This window comes from Myotis lucifugus, unplaced genomic scaffold (genome assembly GCF_000147115.1).
Source record: "Myotis lucifugus unplaced genomic scaffold, Myoluc2.0 scaffold_3374, whole genome shotgun sequence".
Lineage (NCBI taxonomy): Eukaryota > Metazoa > Chordata > Mammalia > Chiroptera > Vespertilionidae > Myotis > Myotis lucifugus.
This window is the reverse complement of record NW_005874422.1, coordinates 1,019-15,925: the sequence shown is the minus strand read 5'-3', so window position 1 is coordinate 15,925 and position 14,907 is coordinate 1,019. Positions and strand designations below refer to the sequence as shown.

At 39.0% G+C, this 14,907-nt stretch overlaps 1 non-coding gene across 1 annotated transcript; it reads right to left on the bottom strand.

Moving 5' to 3' along the window:
- Positions 1-12,670: 12,670 nt before the first annotated feature.
- Positions 12,671-12,777, bottom strand: LOC111824632. Its single transcript, XR_002827738.1, has one exon. It is a non-coding gene; the product is annotated as a U6 spliceosomal RNA (small nuclear RNA).
- Positions 12,778-14,907: the final 2,130 nt, after the last annotated feature.

Genomic DNA, 14,907 nt, shown 5'->3' with positions numbered 1-14,907 from the left:
GATCCGCCCTGCTCTGTGTGTGACAGGGCCGGTGCCCACTCCCTTATCGGCCCTACTCTTGAGTGACAGGGAGCAGCGCCCACCCCCTGATTGGCCCTGCTCTGTGAGTGACAGGGGGCAGCGCCCAACCCCCTGATTGGCCCTGCTCTATGCATCACAGGGGGTGGCACCACAACCTCCCCATTGACCCTGCCTTGAGTGTGATAGGGGGCGGTGCCCCAACCCCCCAATCAGCCCTACCCTGAGCGTGACTGAGGGTGGCATCGCAACCTCCCAATCTGCCCTGCTCTGTGCATGACAGGGGGTGGCACCCCAACTCCCCAATCAGCCCTGCTCTGAGCCCGACCAGGGGCTGCACCTAGGGATTGGGCCTGCCCTCTGCCACCCAGGAGCAGGCCTAAGCCAGCAGGTCGTTATCTCCTGAGGGGGGGTCCCAGACTGCGAGAGGGCACAGGCCGGGCTGAGGGACCCCCCCTTCCCCCCCGAGTGCACAAATTTTTGTGCACCGGGCCTCTAGTAACTTATATGTGCTGAGGAAATGAGCAAAGGGTATTTTCTCAGGCTTTCCCTAATCTCAAAAGCTCAGAAAAGTTTCAGAAGGTCTTAACAAAGTTTTATAAAAACTTTCACAGGACCTGAAACATCCTGCAATTACATATGTACTAACTCTTGGTTATTTATGCAAAAACAACACCAAAAATAATCTATTGGAAAGTTGTTTCTCTTTAGTGTAAAACTAGTTTTGCTATATTTTATGTGTTTTTCTTTGGCAGGTCATCCCATTACTGGAAATTACCTTCAGCACTCTTTAAAAATGGTTTCATTATCTTCATTTATAAGTTTTGGTTTGGTGCACATACAATATAGTCCTAGCACCAACCAATTTGTTTTACATGCATCCGTTTAACTGGGTGTTTTCCGTTTAAATAATGAGCATCTTTTCACAGCAAAGGGAGAAAACAGTTGTGTGACTATTTATATTTATGGGTTTCCTTTGGGCTCTAAGGCCCAGGGGGCTGCTAGCATGGATGGCAAAGGACTCCTAACCTTTAGGGAATGGAGGTGGAAATTTTAGTTTTGAAATGAGCTTTTCCCACTCCAAATAGAAAGATACCACTGAAACTTCATTGGATGCTGTACACTATTATCCTGTTACGTACTCCCCCCTATAGAAGAATGCAGTGGCAGGTTTATAATGGATTAACATCTATATTATTATGGGTACCGCTTTTCATTTATTAAGTATGTGAGAGTTCTGTCTAGATACCTAGGTTAATGATCTATCCATAATTTGGACTCATAGAACAAGTACCTTCTTTTGGTTACTCTTAAGATAAAAATATTGCTTCATCTCTTATGCATATGTCAGGTATTTCTCAGTGCCTCCAAGAAATTTGGTTTAATTCTGAAAACCCACATACAAATTCATTCGAACCGCCTTCATTTTTTTTCTTATTCACATTTTTTTAAATATATTTTTTATTGATTTCAGAGAGGAAGGAATAGGGGAGAGAAAGAGATAGAAACATCAATGATGAGAGAGAATCATTGATTGGCTGCCTCCTACATGCCCCCTACTGGGGATCGAGCCTGCAACCCAAGCATGTACCCTTGACCAGAATCAAACCCGGGACCCTTCATTCTGCAGGCCAATGCTCTATCCATCAAGCCAAACAAGCTAGGGCTCATTACTCTTTACATTACTAATGTCACCAGATGTTTAGCAGTATTGGAAATTTATCTTCATTTTTTCCCCACAATATTTGTGACAGTGCTTGATCTGTTTTGACAATTTATGCCTGAGGAAAGATGAAGCCTCAATTAGCAATTCAGCTCTTCTCCTTCTCCAGTTTTCCAACAAATAATGATTGTACATGACAAAGGTGTTTTACCAAATCACTGAATCACATGCACCTAGGGAGAGCTTAGCTTTACACTCCCCTTCCACTCCTAGCTGGTGGAGAATGGACATAACGTTGGCTAGGTCTCATGTTGCCCCTTCTTACTTTCCTAATGTGGTTGGTGGTTGTGGGTTTTCCTGAACCCTTCTCAATTGAGGTGACTGATTTAGCAAATAAAAATACAGGATGACCATTTATTTTTATTTTTTAATTTTGTTTTTTTCTTTATTGATTAAGGTATTACATATGTGTCCTTATCCCCCCATTTCTCCCCCCCACACACACACTCATGCCCTCACCCCCCTGGTGTCTGTGTCCATTGGTTAGGCTTATATGCTTGCATACAAGTCCTTTGGTTGAAATTTTTAGTATAATCATGCCCTGAATATTGCACGGAGCACACACTAAAAATTGTTTATCTTCACTTCAAATGTAACTGGGCATCCTGTATTTACCTGGCACCCTCCTCAGCACAGCTAAGTTAGAAGCCTTTGCCTGGTTCCATCACACTGAGAAAGTCATACATGTTGTGGGATCTTATGTAACCTGGGGAGGATCATATGCTGGCATATGGAGATGTAGTTTCTTTGGATTTTAAGAGTCTGTGCGATTTGAGCAACTTCTGAGATACGAAAGGGGATGTGGATGTTTGGTGTGAACATGATAGTAAAGATTTAACACAATTTCTGAGTCATCATTTACCGGTATAGTATTGCAATGTGAAATTTATGTTCCCCTATCAACATCAGTGTGCTTTGCTTGCGGTGTGTGTGTGTGTGTGTGTGTGTGTGTGTGTGTGATGTATCAGTGCAATGACATTGAACTAGGGGTAGTTTGTTTTGTTTACATGATACTTTATAGTCAAGAAAACCATGAAGAATAGTGCTTTCTCCCCTAAAAGGTCCTCTCATCGTGGTTTTGTTTTGCTATAACCTGGTTGCCTTGTAGAAAAGGAAATCCCAAAGAGTATTTGCCTACCTCAATTGATTACAAAAGGCATCAATAGTGTGAGCCCTTAGAAGTTTACTCCAGTCCCATAATTCACTTTAGTCTTCCTTTAAAGGTTCTTTATTTCACCTGGAATTTTCTAGAGTGCAATCAGTAAGCCAGAGGCATTTACCGAGGATTCATGGATCAGTGCCCATCTCACAGATTAACAGTCTCTTACTAGCCTCCAAGGGCCCTCCTCTTCTGATTATTCCTTTATAAATGAGTCATTTTATCAGGTAGATCAGAAAGTACACGTCCATAAACTGGTGGATATATCCTCTGCGTTTCAGTAAGACAGGACTCCTTTATCCGTGCGCTCACTGCTCTATGGTCCACCATTCCCTGGCACATTGTTTTGTCATTTGGATAACATCACTGCCAGATCATTAATTGCGTACGTTAGTTTTAGTGTTTTCCATTATGAATCAAACATTAAATAATATTTTATTCAACCAAGCTTTTCATTTCTAACTTGGTGGCAGGATCTCCCCTCTTGTTTGGTTCATAGGGTCTTATCTCTGTGTCCATGGGGGTTTCTCTGAAACAGTGTGTGGGCTGCATCAGAACACGTCCAAACTTTTCTGCTGGCCCAGGTTGCTGGTTACCAATGTAATCAGAACTTTTTATTTTTTAGAACTCTACTAAAGCCTAATATGCATACACAAAAATGTATACAGTGTAAGTGTACAGTTTTCTTTTCACAAAAAAACAAACCAACCACACAAAATAAATACACTGTCACAAAATAAGCATTACCAGCATCCCAGAAGCTCCTCGCTCCCAGGCTTCCTTTAAGTCACTATGGTAACCATGCAGAAACTCCATTTCTTTAACATGACCCTTTCTTTGTCCTGCTGTCCTCTTCCTTCCTTAACCATTAAGCACTTAGAACATCAGTTTCTGGTCAGCATCAAACTGTCTTAAGAACAAAGCCTCAGGTCTGAGAAAGCAGAAATGACCATACAGACCACACCTTCATGAAACCAGACAGAACAATGCCATGGCTGACATCAAGACCTGATCAATGATCAACTACTCCCTACCCTGGCCCCACTCAAACTGTTGAGCCTATGACCCAACTCCTTTGGCCACCGTGATTAATGATTTTTTCTCCTATATAACCCATCCTACGAAGCCATTGGGGTATTTTAGTATTAGCTTACCTGTGACTATGGGCTTGGCACCATTTCCTCAACTAATAAACCTCTACTTTCTTTGCTGCAAACTCCTATTTGCATTTGATTGGGCTTTGATGTGGGCAGGCAAATGGACCCTTTTAGTCTGGTTACTCTACCCCCCCACCCCCACCACCAAGGATAGCTAATATTCTTATTTTTAAGAGCATATGGTAGTTTTGCCCAATTTTGAAGTTTATATAAATGGATATACTTTTTGTGTAACATTATATTTATGAAATTAATTCACATTGTTGCATGAATAATAATTTATTCACTCTCATTGCTGTATACTGTTGTATTTTGCAAATATATCACAATTTATTGATACAGTTGACAGGCATTTGGATGGTAATTCTATGAAAAATTTTTGGCATATTTTTTTTTGAGTATTACACATTTCTTTTGGTATAATTAGGAGAGAGGGATTTTTGAACTCTGATTCAATTATTTAACACTTATATTTTTTATTAGGGTGAACATTACTGAGGATCCCTAAGATTACAATAGATTTGGCATTTTAGAGCATATAAACCTTAAAAATCTGGCTGTGACTTTAGAACTGACAATAGAAAACCATGCAAGTTAATAGGACAAGCATAATGCTTGAGAAAATTGTCTTAGACCTGATCCAAGTCACCTAAACTCTCTATAAAACAGGCACAACAACATAATTACTATTTTTTTGCAAGAGTGACATCATGATCAAAAATTCATTTTTGTATGGATATGTAAGTAAAATCTTTATCAGTTGTAAATGTATATCAAGGCTTTACAGCAATATCTTGGCTATCTGAGTACCTTAGAAAAAAATTGATAGATAGAAAGATAGATAGATAGATCTGAATACTAACCTTGTGAACTTATTTATTCAAGAACTGTTTATGGTCAACACTAGAAATCCACATATTATTTCTGATATGTCAACAGGAAATATTTCTCTATACTCATGTCCAGGTTTGGCAATTTCCATTCAAATAGCCCATTTATCCTGCCTAGAGCCAGCCCCCTTCTGACATACTAGTACTTGAATCATTTCTAGATGTATAATTTGCATAAGTTGCCTCTTGAACACTGTCTACTCAACTAATATCTTAAATGCAGTTCAATAAATCCTGCCTAGTATATGTCCTTGAACCTCTTTCTGCTTCATACTCTACAACCCAGCACATCTTGTCCTTCACATTATGACCCCATACTGTTTCTGTTTGTTTTAGCTTACCTCTTCCAGTGACTTAATTATAATTTCATTTATAGTTCTACTACAACCTTAATTTCTCAAAGACTTAAAGTAATTGTCCCCAGTTATGTCAGCTCATGCTCCAATCTTAGGGTCCCTGTGTAGTCAATGCCTACATGATTATTTCTAGCAGTCCAATAGGGAATTCTTATATGTGCTCACTTTTCTAGGTGCTGTTTATCCCCTGGTATCCACTGGAGCTCTGTGGTGATATACTATTAGAGCCATTCTGTGTAGTTCTTCTCTGTCAAATAATTTCCACCTTTGTTTATTGCTTGGTTTTATATATGTAAACACCAACTCACTGTCAGACTTAGGTAAGAACCCAAAAGGATTGGTTTGAAGGAATACAGATGCCAAAGCCCTACTAAGAGTTTATTTTTTATCCACTCCAAAGATTAAATCAGGGTGTCATGGCCAGGCTGCTTATTCTCTGGAGAAAAATATTTTCCTAAGCAAATCCTTAAGCTTCATGCAAATTAACCTTTGGGTGACCATAACACTCAGTATATTCAGGGCTATCATAATCTCACTGAGCTCCACAAAGAAACACCACACAAATATTCAATGTTAATCTTTGTATTAACCCAAATGTCATGGTTGATTTCACCAGATTCCTTGATAGGCTTATGTTTATCAAGCAAATGTAAACCTGAGGGCTATGTCCCAGGGTCCCAGGAACTTAGTGGGAAGCAGCTAGTTTGGGTAAATTGACAGTTCTTTCTCATTTACAAGGGCATTTAGCATATAGTAAGACAGTCTCTCTAGCAAAACTGCTTGGTAAAAAACAAAAAAAAACAAAACCCTATATTAGAAAAGAGCTACTTGCAACAAAATGCTAATAATTCCACCTTTAATTCCTCATTATTTTTATAATTTTCAATTAGATTACAATCCAGGAACATCACACACACACACACACACACACACACACACACACACACACTTTAGTCATTACCTCTGTCACTTGCTTAAGCTGTAATATAAAAAACAACAAAAGATTTTTATTTTATCAAATAAGAAGTAATTTCCCTTGTTTTTCTGCTAGCTATTTTGAGCCAAATTTTTGAAAAATATTTTAAAAAGATGAATTTTTAAAAATATTTTAAAAATCATTAAAATAAAGATTAATGAGGTGCAACTTGTAATGACATGTTTAGAGGGCTAATTCTTCAGTTTCACATGAGAATAGTTAACTATTGAATAGTTAATATTAAGCACATTTTTTTGTCCAGAGAGTGGGAAAATAGTTTAAGACATTTATAGCAAAACCTCAAAGATACTACTAAAATAGCAGTGGCTTAAAGAAAAGTCAATAAATTCATTCACCAATTCCACTGGCACTTAGCACCAGAGCTCACAAACATAAATGGACCAGGGAATGTAGTTTCTGGACTAGCACAGAAGTTACTGGAAGAATAGCCTTTCAACAATTCAGAGGTAACAGCAAAGTTTTGGTAATACAACACTGAAAAATTAGCAAGTGAGAAGAGGAGAATCCAATAGTGTAAAATGCATAGAGAAGTACAGTAAAGGGCTAAGACATGCTGAGAAGAAATATTTAGCTACAGTCGTATTGGAATATCAGGGGAGGATGAGAAGACAGTAGACTTATTTTTACACAAGGCAGTCCTGTGCCATCCTTCATACTTGGGGCAACCTAACAGCAAGGAGCTCAGAGCAGCTGTTCCTTGCATAGATGGGGTTTTGATGGCATCATCTGGCTTCTTAATTCAGTAGGCTTTTAGTCTAAGAGGATCAGAAGGCCAAATTCGGGATGAAAAAAACCTGAAGGTGGAATATTTGTGCTTTAAAGCTACGGATTATCATCTCTAATTAAATTCATTCTTCTACAACCCATTTTCCTACAAAGAAACAACTAAAAACATGCTCGGGTCTATTTTCACACCATACACAGGTTAACTTAGAAATCTTGTTGGTTCATTTACTAAAACATTAACTAAGCCTCTACCATTTGCATGCAATTTCCTAGATAACAGGGGCATAAAGATGAAAATCATCAGATTTATGTCCTTAAGGAGCTTACTTTATGATATATCACAAAGAAGATAGCTACATAAATAATTTTTAAAAAAAACAAAGTCAAAAGTGATGGACAGCATATGAGAGTGACAGACACATGCTCTTAGAGCTCATTCATTCAACCATTCAACAATATTTATTGCCCACTTTTTACATGGCCGCGACCTGGAAAGGTGCTGGGGCTACAGGGGAGGAAAACCTCTGCCTTCTTGGAGTATAAGTAGTATTGAGGAAACACGGACCACAAGAAGATAAAAATAATGTGTTAAGTCATGGCAAAGGCTTCAGAATAAAATAAAAGCAGTGAGGGATGATGGGGTTGCCAACACGGATGGTGTAGGTGAGATCTTCTGTTTTAAGGACCATAATTCAGGGAGAGAAGGAAGGTACAACATACACTTATGCACTTACTGGGCAAAGAGGTTGTCAAACTTGGATTCAATTTACATGGAGAGGCCAGGAAGTCCAGGTGGACCTATGATAGCCTGGAGGGGCCTTGCTCCTGCCTAAAGCTTTCAAATACCTACAAAATACATACATACACACATACACATATTCATACATATCTACAAAATAAAAATGTAAAGTATATGCCCTAACTGGTTTGGCTCAGTGGATAGAGCGTCGGCCTGCAGACTGGAAGGTCCCAGGTTCAATTCTGGTCAAGGGCATGTACCTTGGTTGTGGGCACATCCCCAATAGGAGATGTGCAGGAGGCAGCTGATCGATGTTTCTCTCTCATCGATGTTTCTAACTCTCTATCCCTCTCCCTTCCTCTCTGTAAAAAATCAATAAAATATATTTTTTAAAATGTAAAGTATAAATATGGGATATTCCTAATAGAAAATAGTCAATGGGTTGCTGAAATAGAAGTGGATTCCCTCTGTCCCTTCCCCCCACCATAGGGACAGGCTGTTACAATTCTGCAGCACCAGAAAGCCTTGATGAGAGTGTTTTAGCCTAAAGAGCACTTCGTGTCTTGCCTGCTCTGCTCTGTTTCTTTGGGAAAAGTATGGAAATAGTTCACGGGTAGTCACATGTTAGAGTGCCTGAGGGTTACTTTTACTGTACAGAAACTGCTTTGAAGAACATGAAACATATGACAATAATGTTTAGGGCAGTAGGAGCAAGCCCTAGATAAGGAACAACACTGTACTTCCAGCCCTTTGGCCGTGAACAACAGCAAAGGTACATAGGACACTCTTCCTCCATTATTTTGCTTTTGGTATCTTCCAGTGCTTTGCATCGAGGTCCTTTCGCTCCTTTTCTCTGACACAAAAGATTTCAGTTGTTCAACACATTTTCTTTATTGCTCTGGAGTTTTAGCAGGAAACTTGCCTTTTATATGCATAGCCTTATTGATTTTCTGTCTACACCGGCTTAGGTAAATGGACAGTTAATTATTGTGTTTTCTGATGTTGGTCTTTGTGTTGCTCAGCAGATAATGCTATATTCTGCAAAGAGTCAGGTGTCAGCTTCTCAACATCCACACCCCTCCCCCCCAAATGAAGGATAAACTAAAAAAGGAATTCTTGATGACATAATTTAACCTAATAATAGTGGCTTACAGTTAAAAACGTTTTTTATCACCCCAAAGCACCGACACTTCCATTGTTTATCTGACTCTCACAATGGTGCTGTGATGAGAATACAGACAACTTCATTATCCACATTTACCCAGGAGGACTGACACCTATAGAGGTTAAGTAACTGGCGTGTGCACACTGATAAGGAGCTGATTGGACACTTGGGGCTCAAGTATTGTGACGTGTAGCCTGTGAAAAATTTCAACGAGGGTCTGGATTATCTTTGCTTCTTGAAGAACACAGCCTATCCATGCCCTATGGAGCCCTGCAAGTACATTTCCCAAAGGGGCTCCCACATTTGCAGAATCTGCTTTCCTCACCCAACACCTCGTTTCACGCTTGGCTCACCCCCTCAATGGCCAACACTTACCCACTTGCTGTGTGTCTAGTTTTGAGGCCTATTTGAATATGTCCTGCTAAGCCTTCCTTATTTTAAATCTTAGTTCTTCCCATCTGGAACACTAGTTCCAGACCTAAATTTATTGCTAGCAATCCCTTTATTGATCAATTGTTGGGAATCATTCCCTTTGTGCTTGTCTTTTTTCTCCTCTCAGAGGGAGCCCAGACGTGCCCATTCTCACCTGCAAGTAGCATGAATAACCAGCCTGCCCCACGTAATAAGCATGAAAACATTGCTCAAGGATCACTAGTTGGTTTTAGCCTACAAATTTATTTGGAAAAGCATGGATTTTTAAGTGTCAAATGTATAAATCACTATTTCTAGCCAGAGGTTAGTCCAGGTGGTAAGACCCTGGGAGCACATGGCTGACATCAGAAATCTCATAAAACATTTAGGGAGTGTTATATGCTGGAAAAGACACAAAGCCAAGAATATGATCAAAGACAGGGAGGATTATAATATCCAAAATTAAGGGACTAATAGAAGAAGTAGAAATCAGAGAAAGTGAACGTTAGCAAGACAGCCCAGAACAGCAAGTCCATAATGGGAAGTTGGATGTTTAGGGAGAGATTTTTTGGGGAAATTGAATTGCCAGAAACGGACCTTGCTCAAGGCAGTCGGTTTTGTGTTGAAAAGGACTAAGGGCCTTATGAAAACTAATGATCATCCATGCCCTCCTTGTTATACAACGTGATACATTGTACCTCACAGAAACCACATTCCCAGGGTTACTCCAAGGTTATTAATTAATAATAAAGAAAAAGTCTATGAACTGAAATACATTAAATACATATAGCATCTCAAAATGTAAGCCTAGAGTCTGGAAAATTAAAAATAGAAGCTCCCAACCCTCCCCCACTTTGACATTCACACAAGAGTAAGTCAGTATGTTAAATTTAAAGTATAAAATGGTTTACTCTAGAAATAAATTCATACACTATTTAATACCATAAGTCAACCATTTCTTTCTGTTAGAAAAATTTTGTTTAGGCCGCAAGAAGTGTATTGTGAATCATGTATCATATTCTCAATGTTTCCATCATTTTAAAATGTGTTCCTAGTAAAGCATGCAAATGGCTCAGGCATGAAAACCCAACGACACAGGGATGATATACAGCTGTGCCTGCATTGTACACATCGCCTATGACACGTTTCACTTGCTGGAACTCTCCATGGTAGTAAACATCAAGGAACAACTCTTTACTATTTCAACTGAACACAAACTAAAAGCAGAGGAACCGTTTTTAAAAAATGTCACCTATAAAATGGTGCCAATACATTATAATGGAAATCACACATGACATGTTCAGGCATTCATTGTAGAGGGCTTAGAGCAAGAGAAAATGAAATAAATGCAAGATATATCACATTATATCTATTTAATTTATGTTCTTTTTTATTATATGTATTGGTTATACGAAATCATTCTTGCCTGACAACCATTACTTTTTCCTGTCAGATTCCAGGAAAGCTAACGCATCAAAGAAGTGACCCATTATATTATGAATGGAATACCAAAAATTGCCTGCACTTTGCCTAGACCAGTGGTCGGCAAACTCATTAGTCAACAGAGCCAAATATCAACAGTACAACGATTGAAATTTCTTTTGAGAGCCAAATTTTTTAAACTTAAACTATATAGGTAGGTACATTGTTATTAACTTAATTAGGGTACTCCTAAGTCTTAGGAAGAGCCACAATCAAGGGGCCAAAGAGCCGCATGTGGCTCACGAGCCGCAGTTTGCCGACCACAGGCCTAGACCATGGAGATTGACTAGGGCTTGAACTATAACTGGATCTACTTCAAAATTATCTTAATTGAAACAAAAAGTTAAACAGACAAATAAGAAGCATAACAATTGCTTATACAGATAATAAAAGTTTCAGAGGAATTGAGAAGGTTTCCAAGGCCACGAATATCCTATCCCAGTGATGGCGAACCTATGACACGCGTGTCAGAGGTGACCCGCGAACTCATTTTATTTTCTTTGTTAAATGGCATTTAAATATATAAAATTAATATCAAAAATATAAATCTTTGTTTTACTATGGTTGAAAATATCAAAAAATTTCTACGTGTGACACGGCACCAGAGTTAAGTTAGGTTTTTTCAAAATGCTGACACGCTGAGCTCAAAAGGTTCGCCATCACTGTCCTAGCCTGTCCATTCCAAATGGACCAAGAACAGTCCAGTAAAAGAAGCAGCTAAAAATAAAATGTTAACTAAGGCTCCTAAGGACAGTCATGGAGCCCATCATGCTGTTAGCAAGTAGAGGCAGAGATGCCCAGCCACGGGGCGAATTGAAGGTCTGTCCTGTAAAAACCTATTTTCAGTAATGAATTGTTGAGAAAATACCTTCACATAGAATGTTTACACAGGTTAATAGAGTTTTGTTGTTGTTGGAAATATTGTTTATTTTAGATTCCTTTTATTAATGACTAGTTATAAAGCCATATGCTTTATAAAAATACTTAAATGGGTTAAGACAATAGCAGCTGGGTTTGCATTCCTGGCCGAAGCATGCTTCTAAAAAGCAAAATGCCCAAGTAACATGAGCCACGGTTACTGAAGTACACAGCTGTCCCTGGTGCTGGACCTGTGGCAGAGGTCATAGGGAATGGATCCAGATGTTTGGTGTTTTCAACACTACAGAGAGAAGGTCATGGGAACATGCTGAAAATATTTCAACCTATATCCTAGGTGTCTGTATAAGAAGAACATTTACCTTAAGTTTCCAACTCTTTTTAAAAATAAAGACATCTAAAAATCAGATTACTTATACCAAGCTGGGATCTATTCATATCATTTCTGATAGTCAGGAGAGGATATGGATTGGTGTTATTTCACCAGGAAAAGCACCATTGAATTTATTTTATTTATTTTAAAATATATATTTTTATTGCTTTCAGAGAGGAAGGAAGAGGGAGAGAGAGATAGAGACATCAATGATGAGAGAGAATTATTGATTGGCTGCCTCCTGCATGTCCCACACTGGGGCTTGAGCCCACAACCCGGGCATATGTCCTGACTGGGAATAGAACTGTGACCTCCTGGTTCATAGGTCGATGCTCAACCATAGGCCACACAGGCCGGGCAACACCATTGAATTTATAAAAGCAGAATAATGCTGATAATGTATTTATAAAAGAATTGGCATTATTTCTCAGCACTCATTAAGGGGTGTGCTTACTAGTACACTGCTTACCCAGTTTGGGCACAAAGGCATTTACTATGGTTTTTAGAGTTTTCCAGCCTTACATTGTCCCTTGTCCTCATTCCACTTCCCTGGAGCCTAAGAAACAGGAACACATCTAGTATCTTTTTTTAATTATTTTTTTTTATGGAACACTTCATGAATTTGTGTGTCATCCTTGTGCATTGGCCATGCTAATCTTCTCTGTACTGTTCTAATTTTAGTATATGTGCTGCCGAAGAGAGCACCATGTAGTATATTTTGATCAAGCTTTTAGTTCTGAACAGCTTCCACTGCTACCATGGTTGACAGTACATTCTAGTATTGATTCTTTAGCTTCTGATCCATTTTCCCCCCTCATTTTAGAATACTGTATAGGGCCTTTGGTCCAAGTGCTTACCATTGTTTTCTCAATTAAAACCTGGGTTTGCCATACAGACCCTGGTTTAAGTGCTTCCTCCGAAGGCTGTGTTGTTCCAGGTGAAAAGCCAACCTGTCCCCCCTGCCCCACTCACATGGGTACCCAACTTGGGTACCTTCCTCATCCCTAAGATTGGAAACCAAAAAAGTAGAGTCCATAAAGTCAGGATGTCTTTAAATGTATATGTAGGATGCTAATTTAATCATGTTTCTCTAAGGTGAAACAACACCTGGAATATCGAATGCCTGCAATGTACCAGGTATATAGTTTATTATACTTAATATAATCACATTCATGAGAAAGTAGTATTATCATCTCCATATTTTTAGCTGAGGAAACTGACTTTTAGGTGGAAGAGGTTAAATAATTCAAGTGAGATTGTCTATTAATAAATGAAAAAGTTGTCCGCTTCATACAGCACCATGGTATTTAACTTCAAAATTGTTGCCTGAAAATTGACTGAATTTATACAAGTAAATGAACTATCAACACGATCACTGGTGTGTGTGTGTGTGTGTGTGTGTGTGTGGAGAGAGAGAGAGAGAGAGAGAGAGAGAGCGAGAGCGAGAGAGGCTGATCACTATAAGATGTGGGTAATTCTGGTCTGTTGTTAGGAGGAAGTAGGACAATGGGATATTGGGTTTGACCCCAATATCCCACTTCTGCTCTGTGTCTCCATTCTTTAAGGTATTATGATTTGCTATGTGATTTTATGGCTGGATACCTTCACTAAAATAGACTAGAGCATAGTAGTTAGGAGTATAGCCCTAGGGTTTTACAGACCTGAAGTACATAAGCTGTGTGATTTTGGGCAAGTGAGTTGATATCTTTGAATTTTATCATTGTTATTTCTAAGATGAAAAAAGGAACAGTTACTTCACAGAATGATTGTAAAGTTTAAGTGGAGTACTGCTCATAAACTCTTAGAATTTCTAATTTGCAGGAAGCACTCAATAAATGTACTATTTGTTGTTGCTATTATTTGTTTGTAGTAGTACAGAAAGTGTTATTCTCTTTGATAGCTACTCAAAGGCGAGTTCTCCTGGCAAGTGTTTAATCCATTTAACTTTCTGAGTTAGCTATTTCTGTTTCTGTTTGCTGGTTTGCAAACGCACAAGCATACTGAAGACATGGCTTTCCTCCAGTGCACAGATGCTCTGAAGAACCAAGAAAATATTTGTTGCTAAAAAATTCACATCATTGCCCAAGAAAACTTTTGCAGTTGTTGAAAGTTTATAAATTATTTTGGCATCTACACTAATAAAAGAGAAACATGCAAATTGGTCTCACTCCTCTACGCCCACCAGCCAATCAGAGCGACTATGCAAATTAACCCAACAAAGATGGTGGTTAATTTGCATATGCAGGAATGAAGATTGAAGGCTCCGGCCAGAGTGAAGACTGAAGACTGAAGAGACTTGACTTCTCCACTGTGGCCGAACCAAAAGCCTGGGTCCCGGATGCTGGAGGCAAACTGGTGCCGGCAGCCAGGGGAGGGACGAAGGAAGGCCTATTGCATGAATCTTCATGCAATGGGCTTCTAGTAGGTTAAATAATAGCTTTGGAGCTGTGTGCTATTCAGACATTTTATAACAGCATCCCCTTACTTAAAAACTTACTGATAGCAGTTACTTGCTGCATGTTACATACGCAGACACATGCACACACAGGTGTGTATATATATATATATAAATGGGGAGAGGGATATATAGTTATCATTACATTGTGGGAAATTCTGGCCCATTGTTAGGAGGAAGTAGGATAGTGGGATACTGCGTTTTACCTAAGTGCTCTTCTGCACCTAGATAAAACTGGGCTCTGGTCACTGAAAAGTGAAATTTTCTGTTTTGACCACCCAGAATAGGGTGAGTATGAATAGTCACCCCATTCATATTCACAGGTAAATTACACATTCATAATTATACAACTAAAAGAGTTAATTTCACTCAAACCTCTC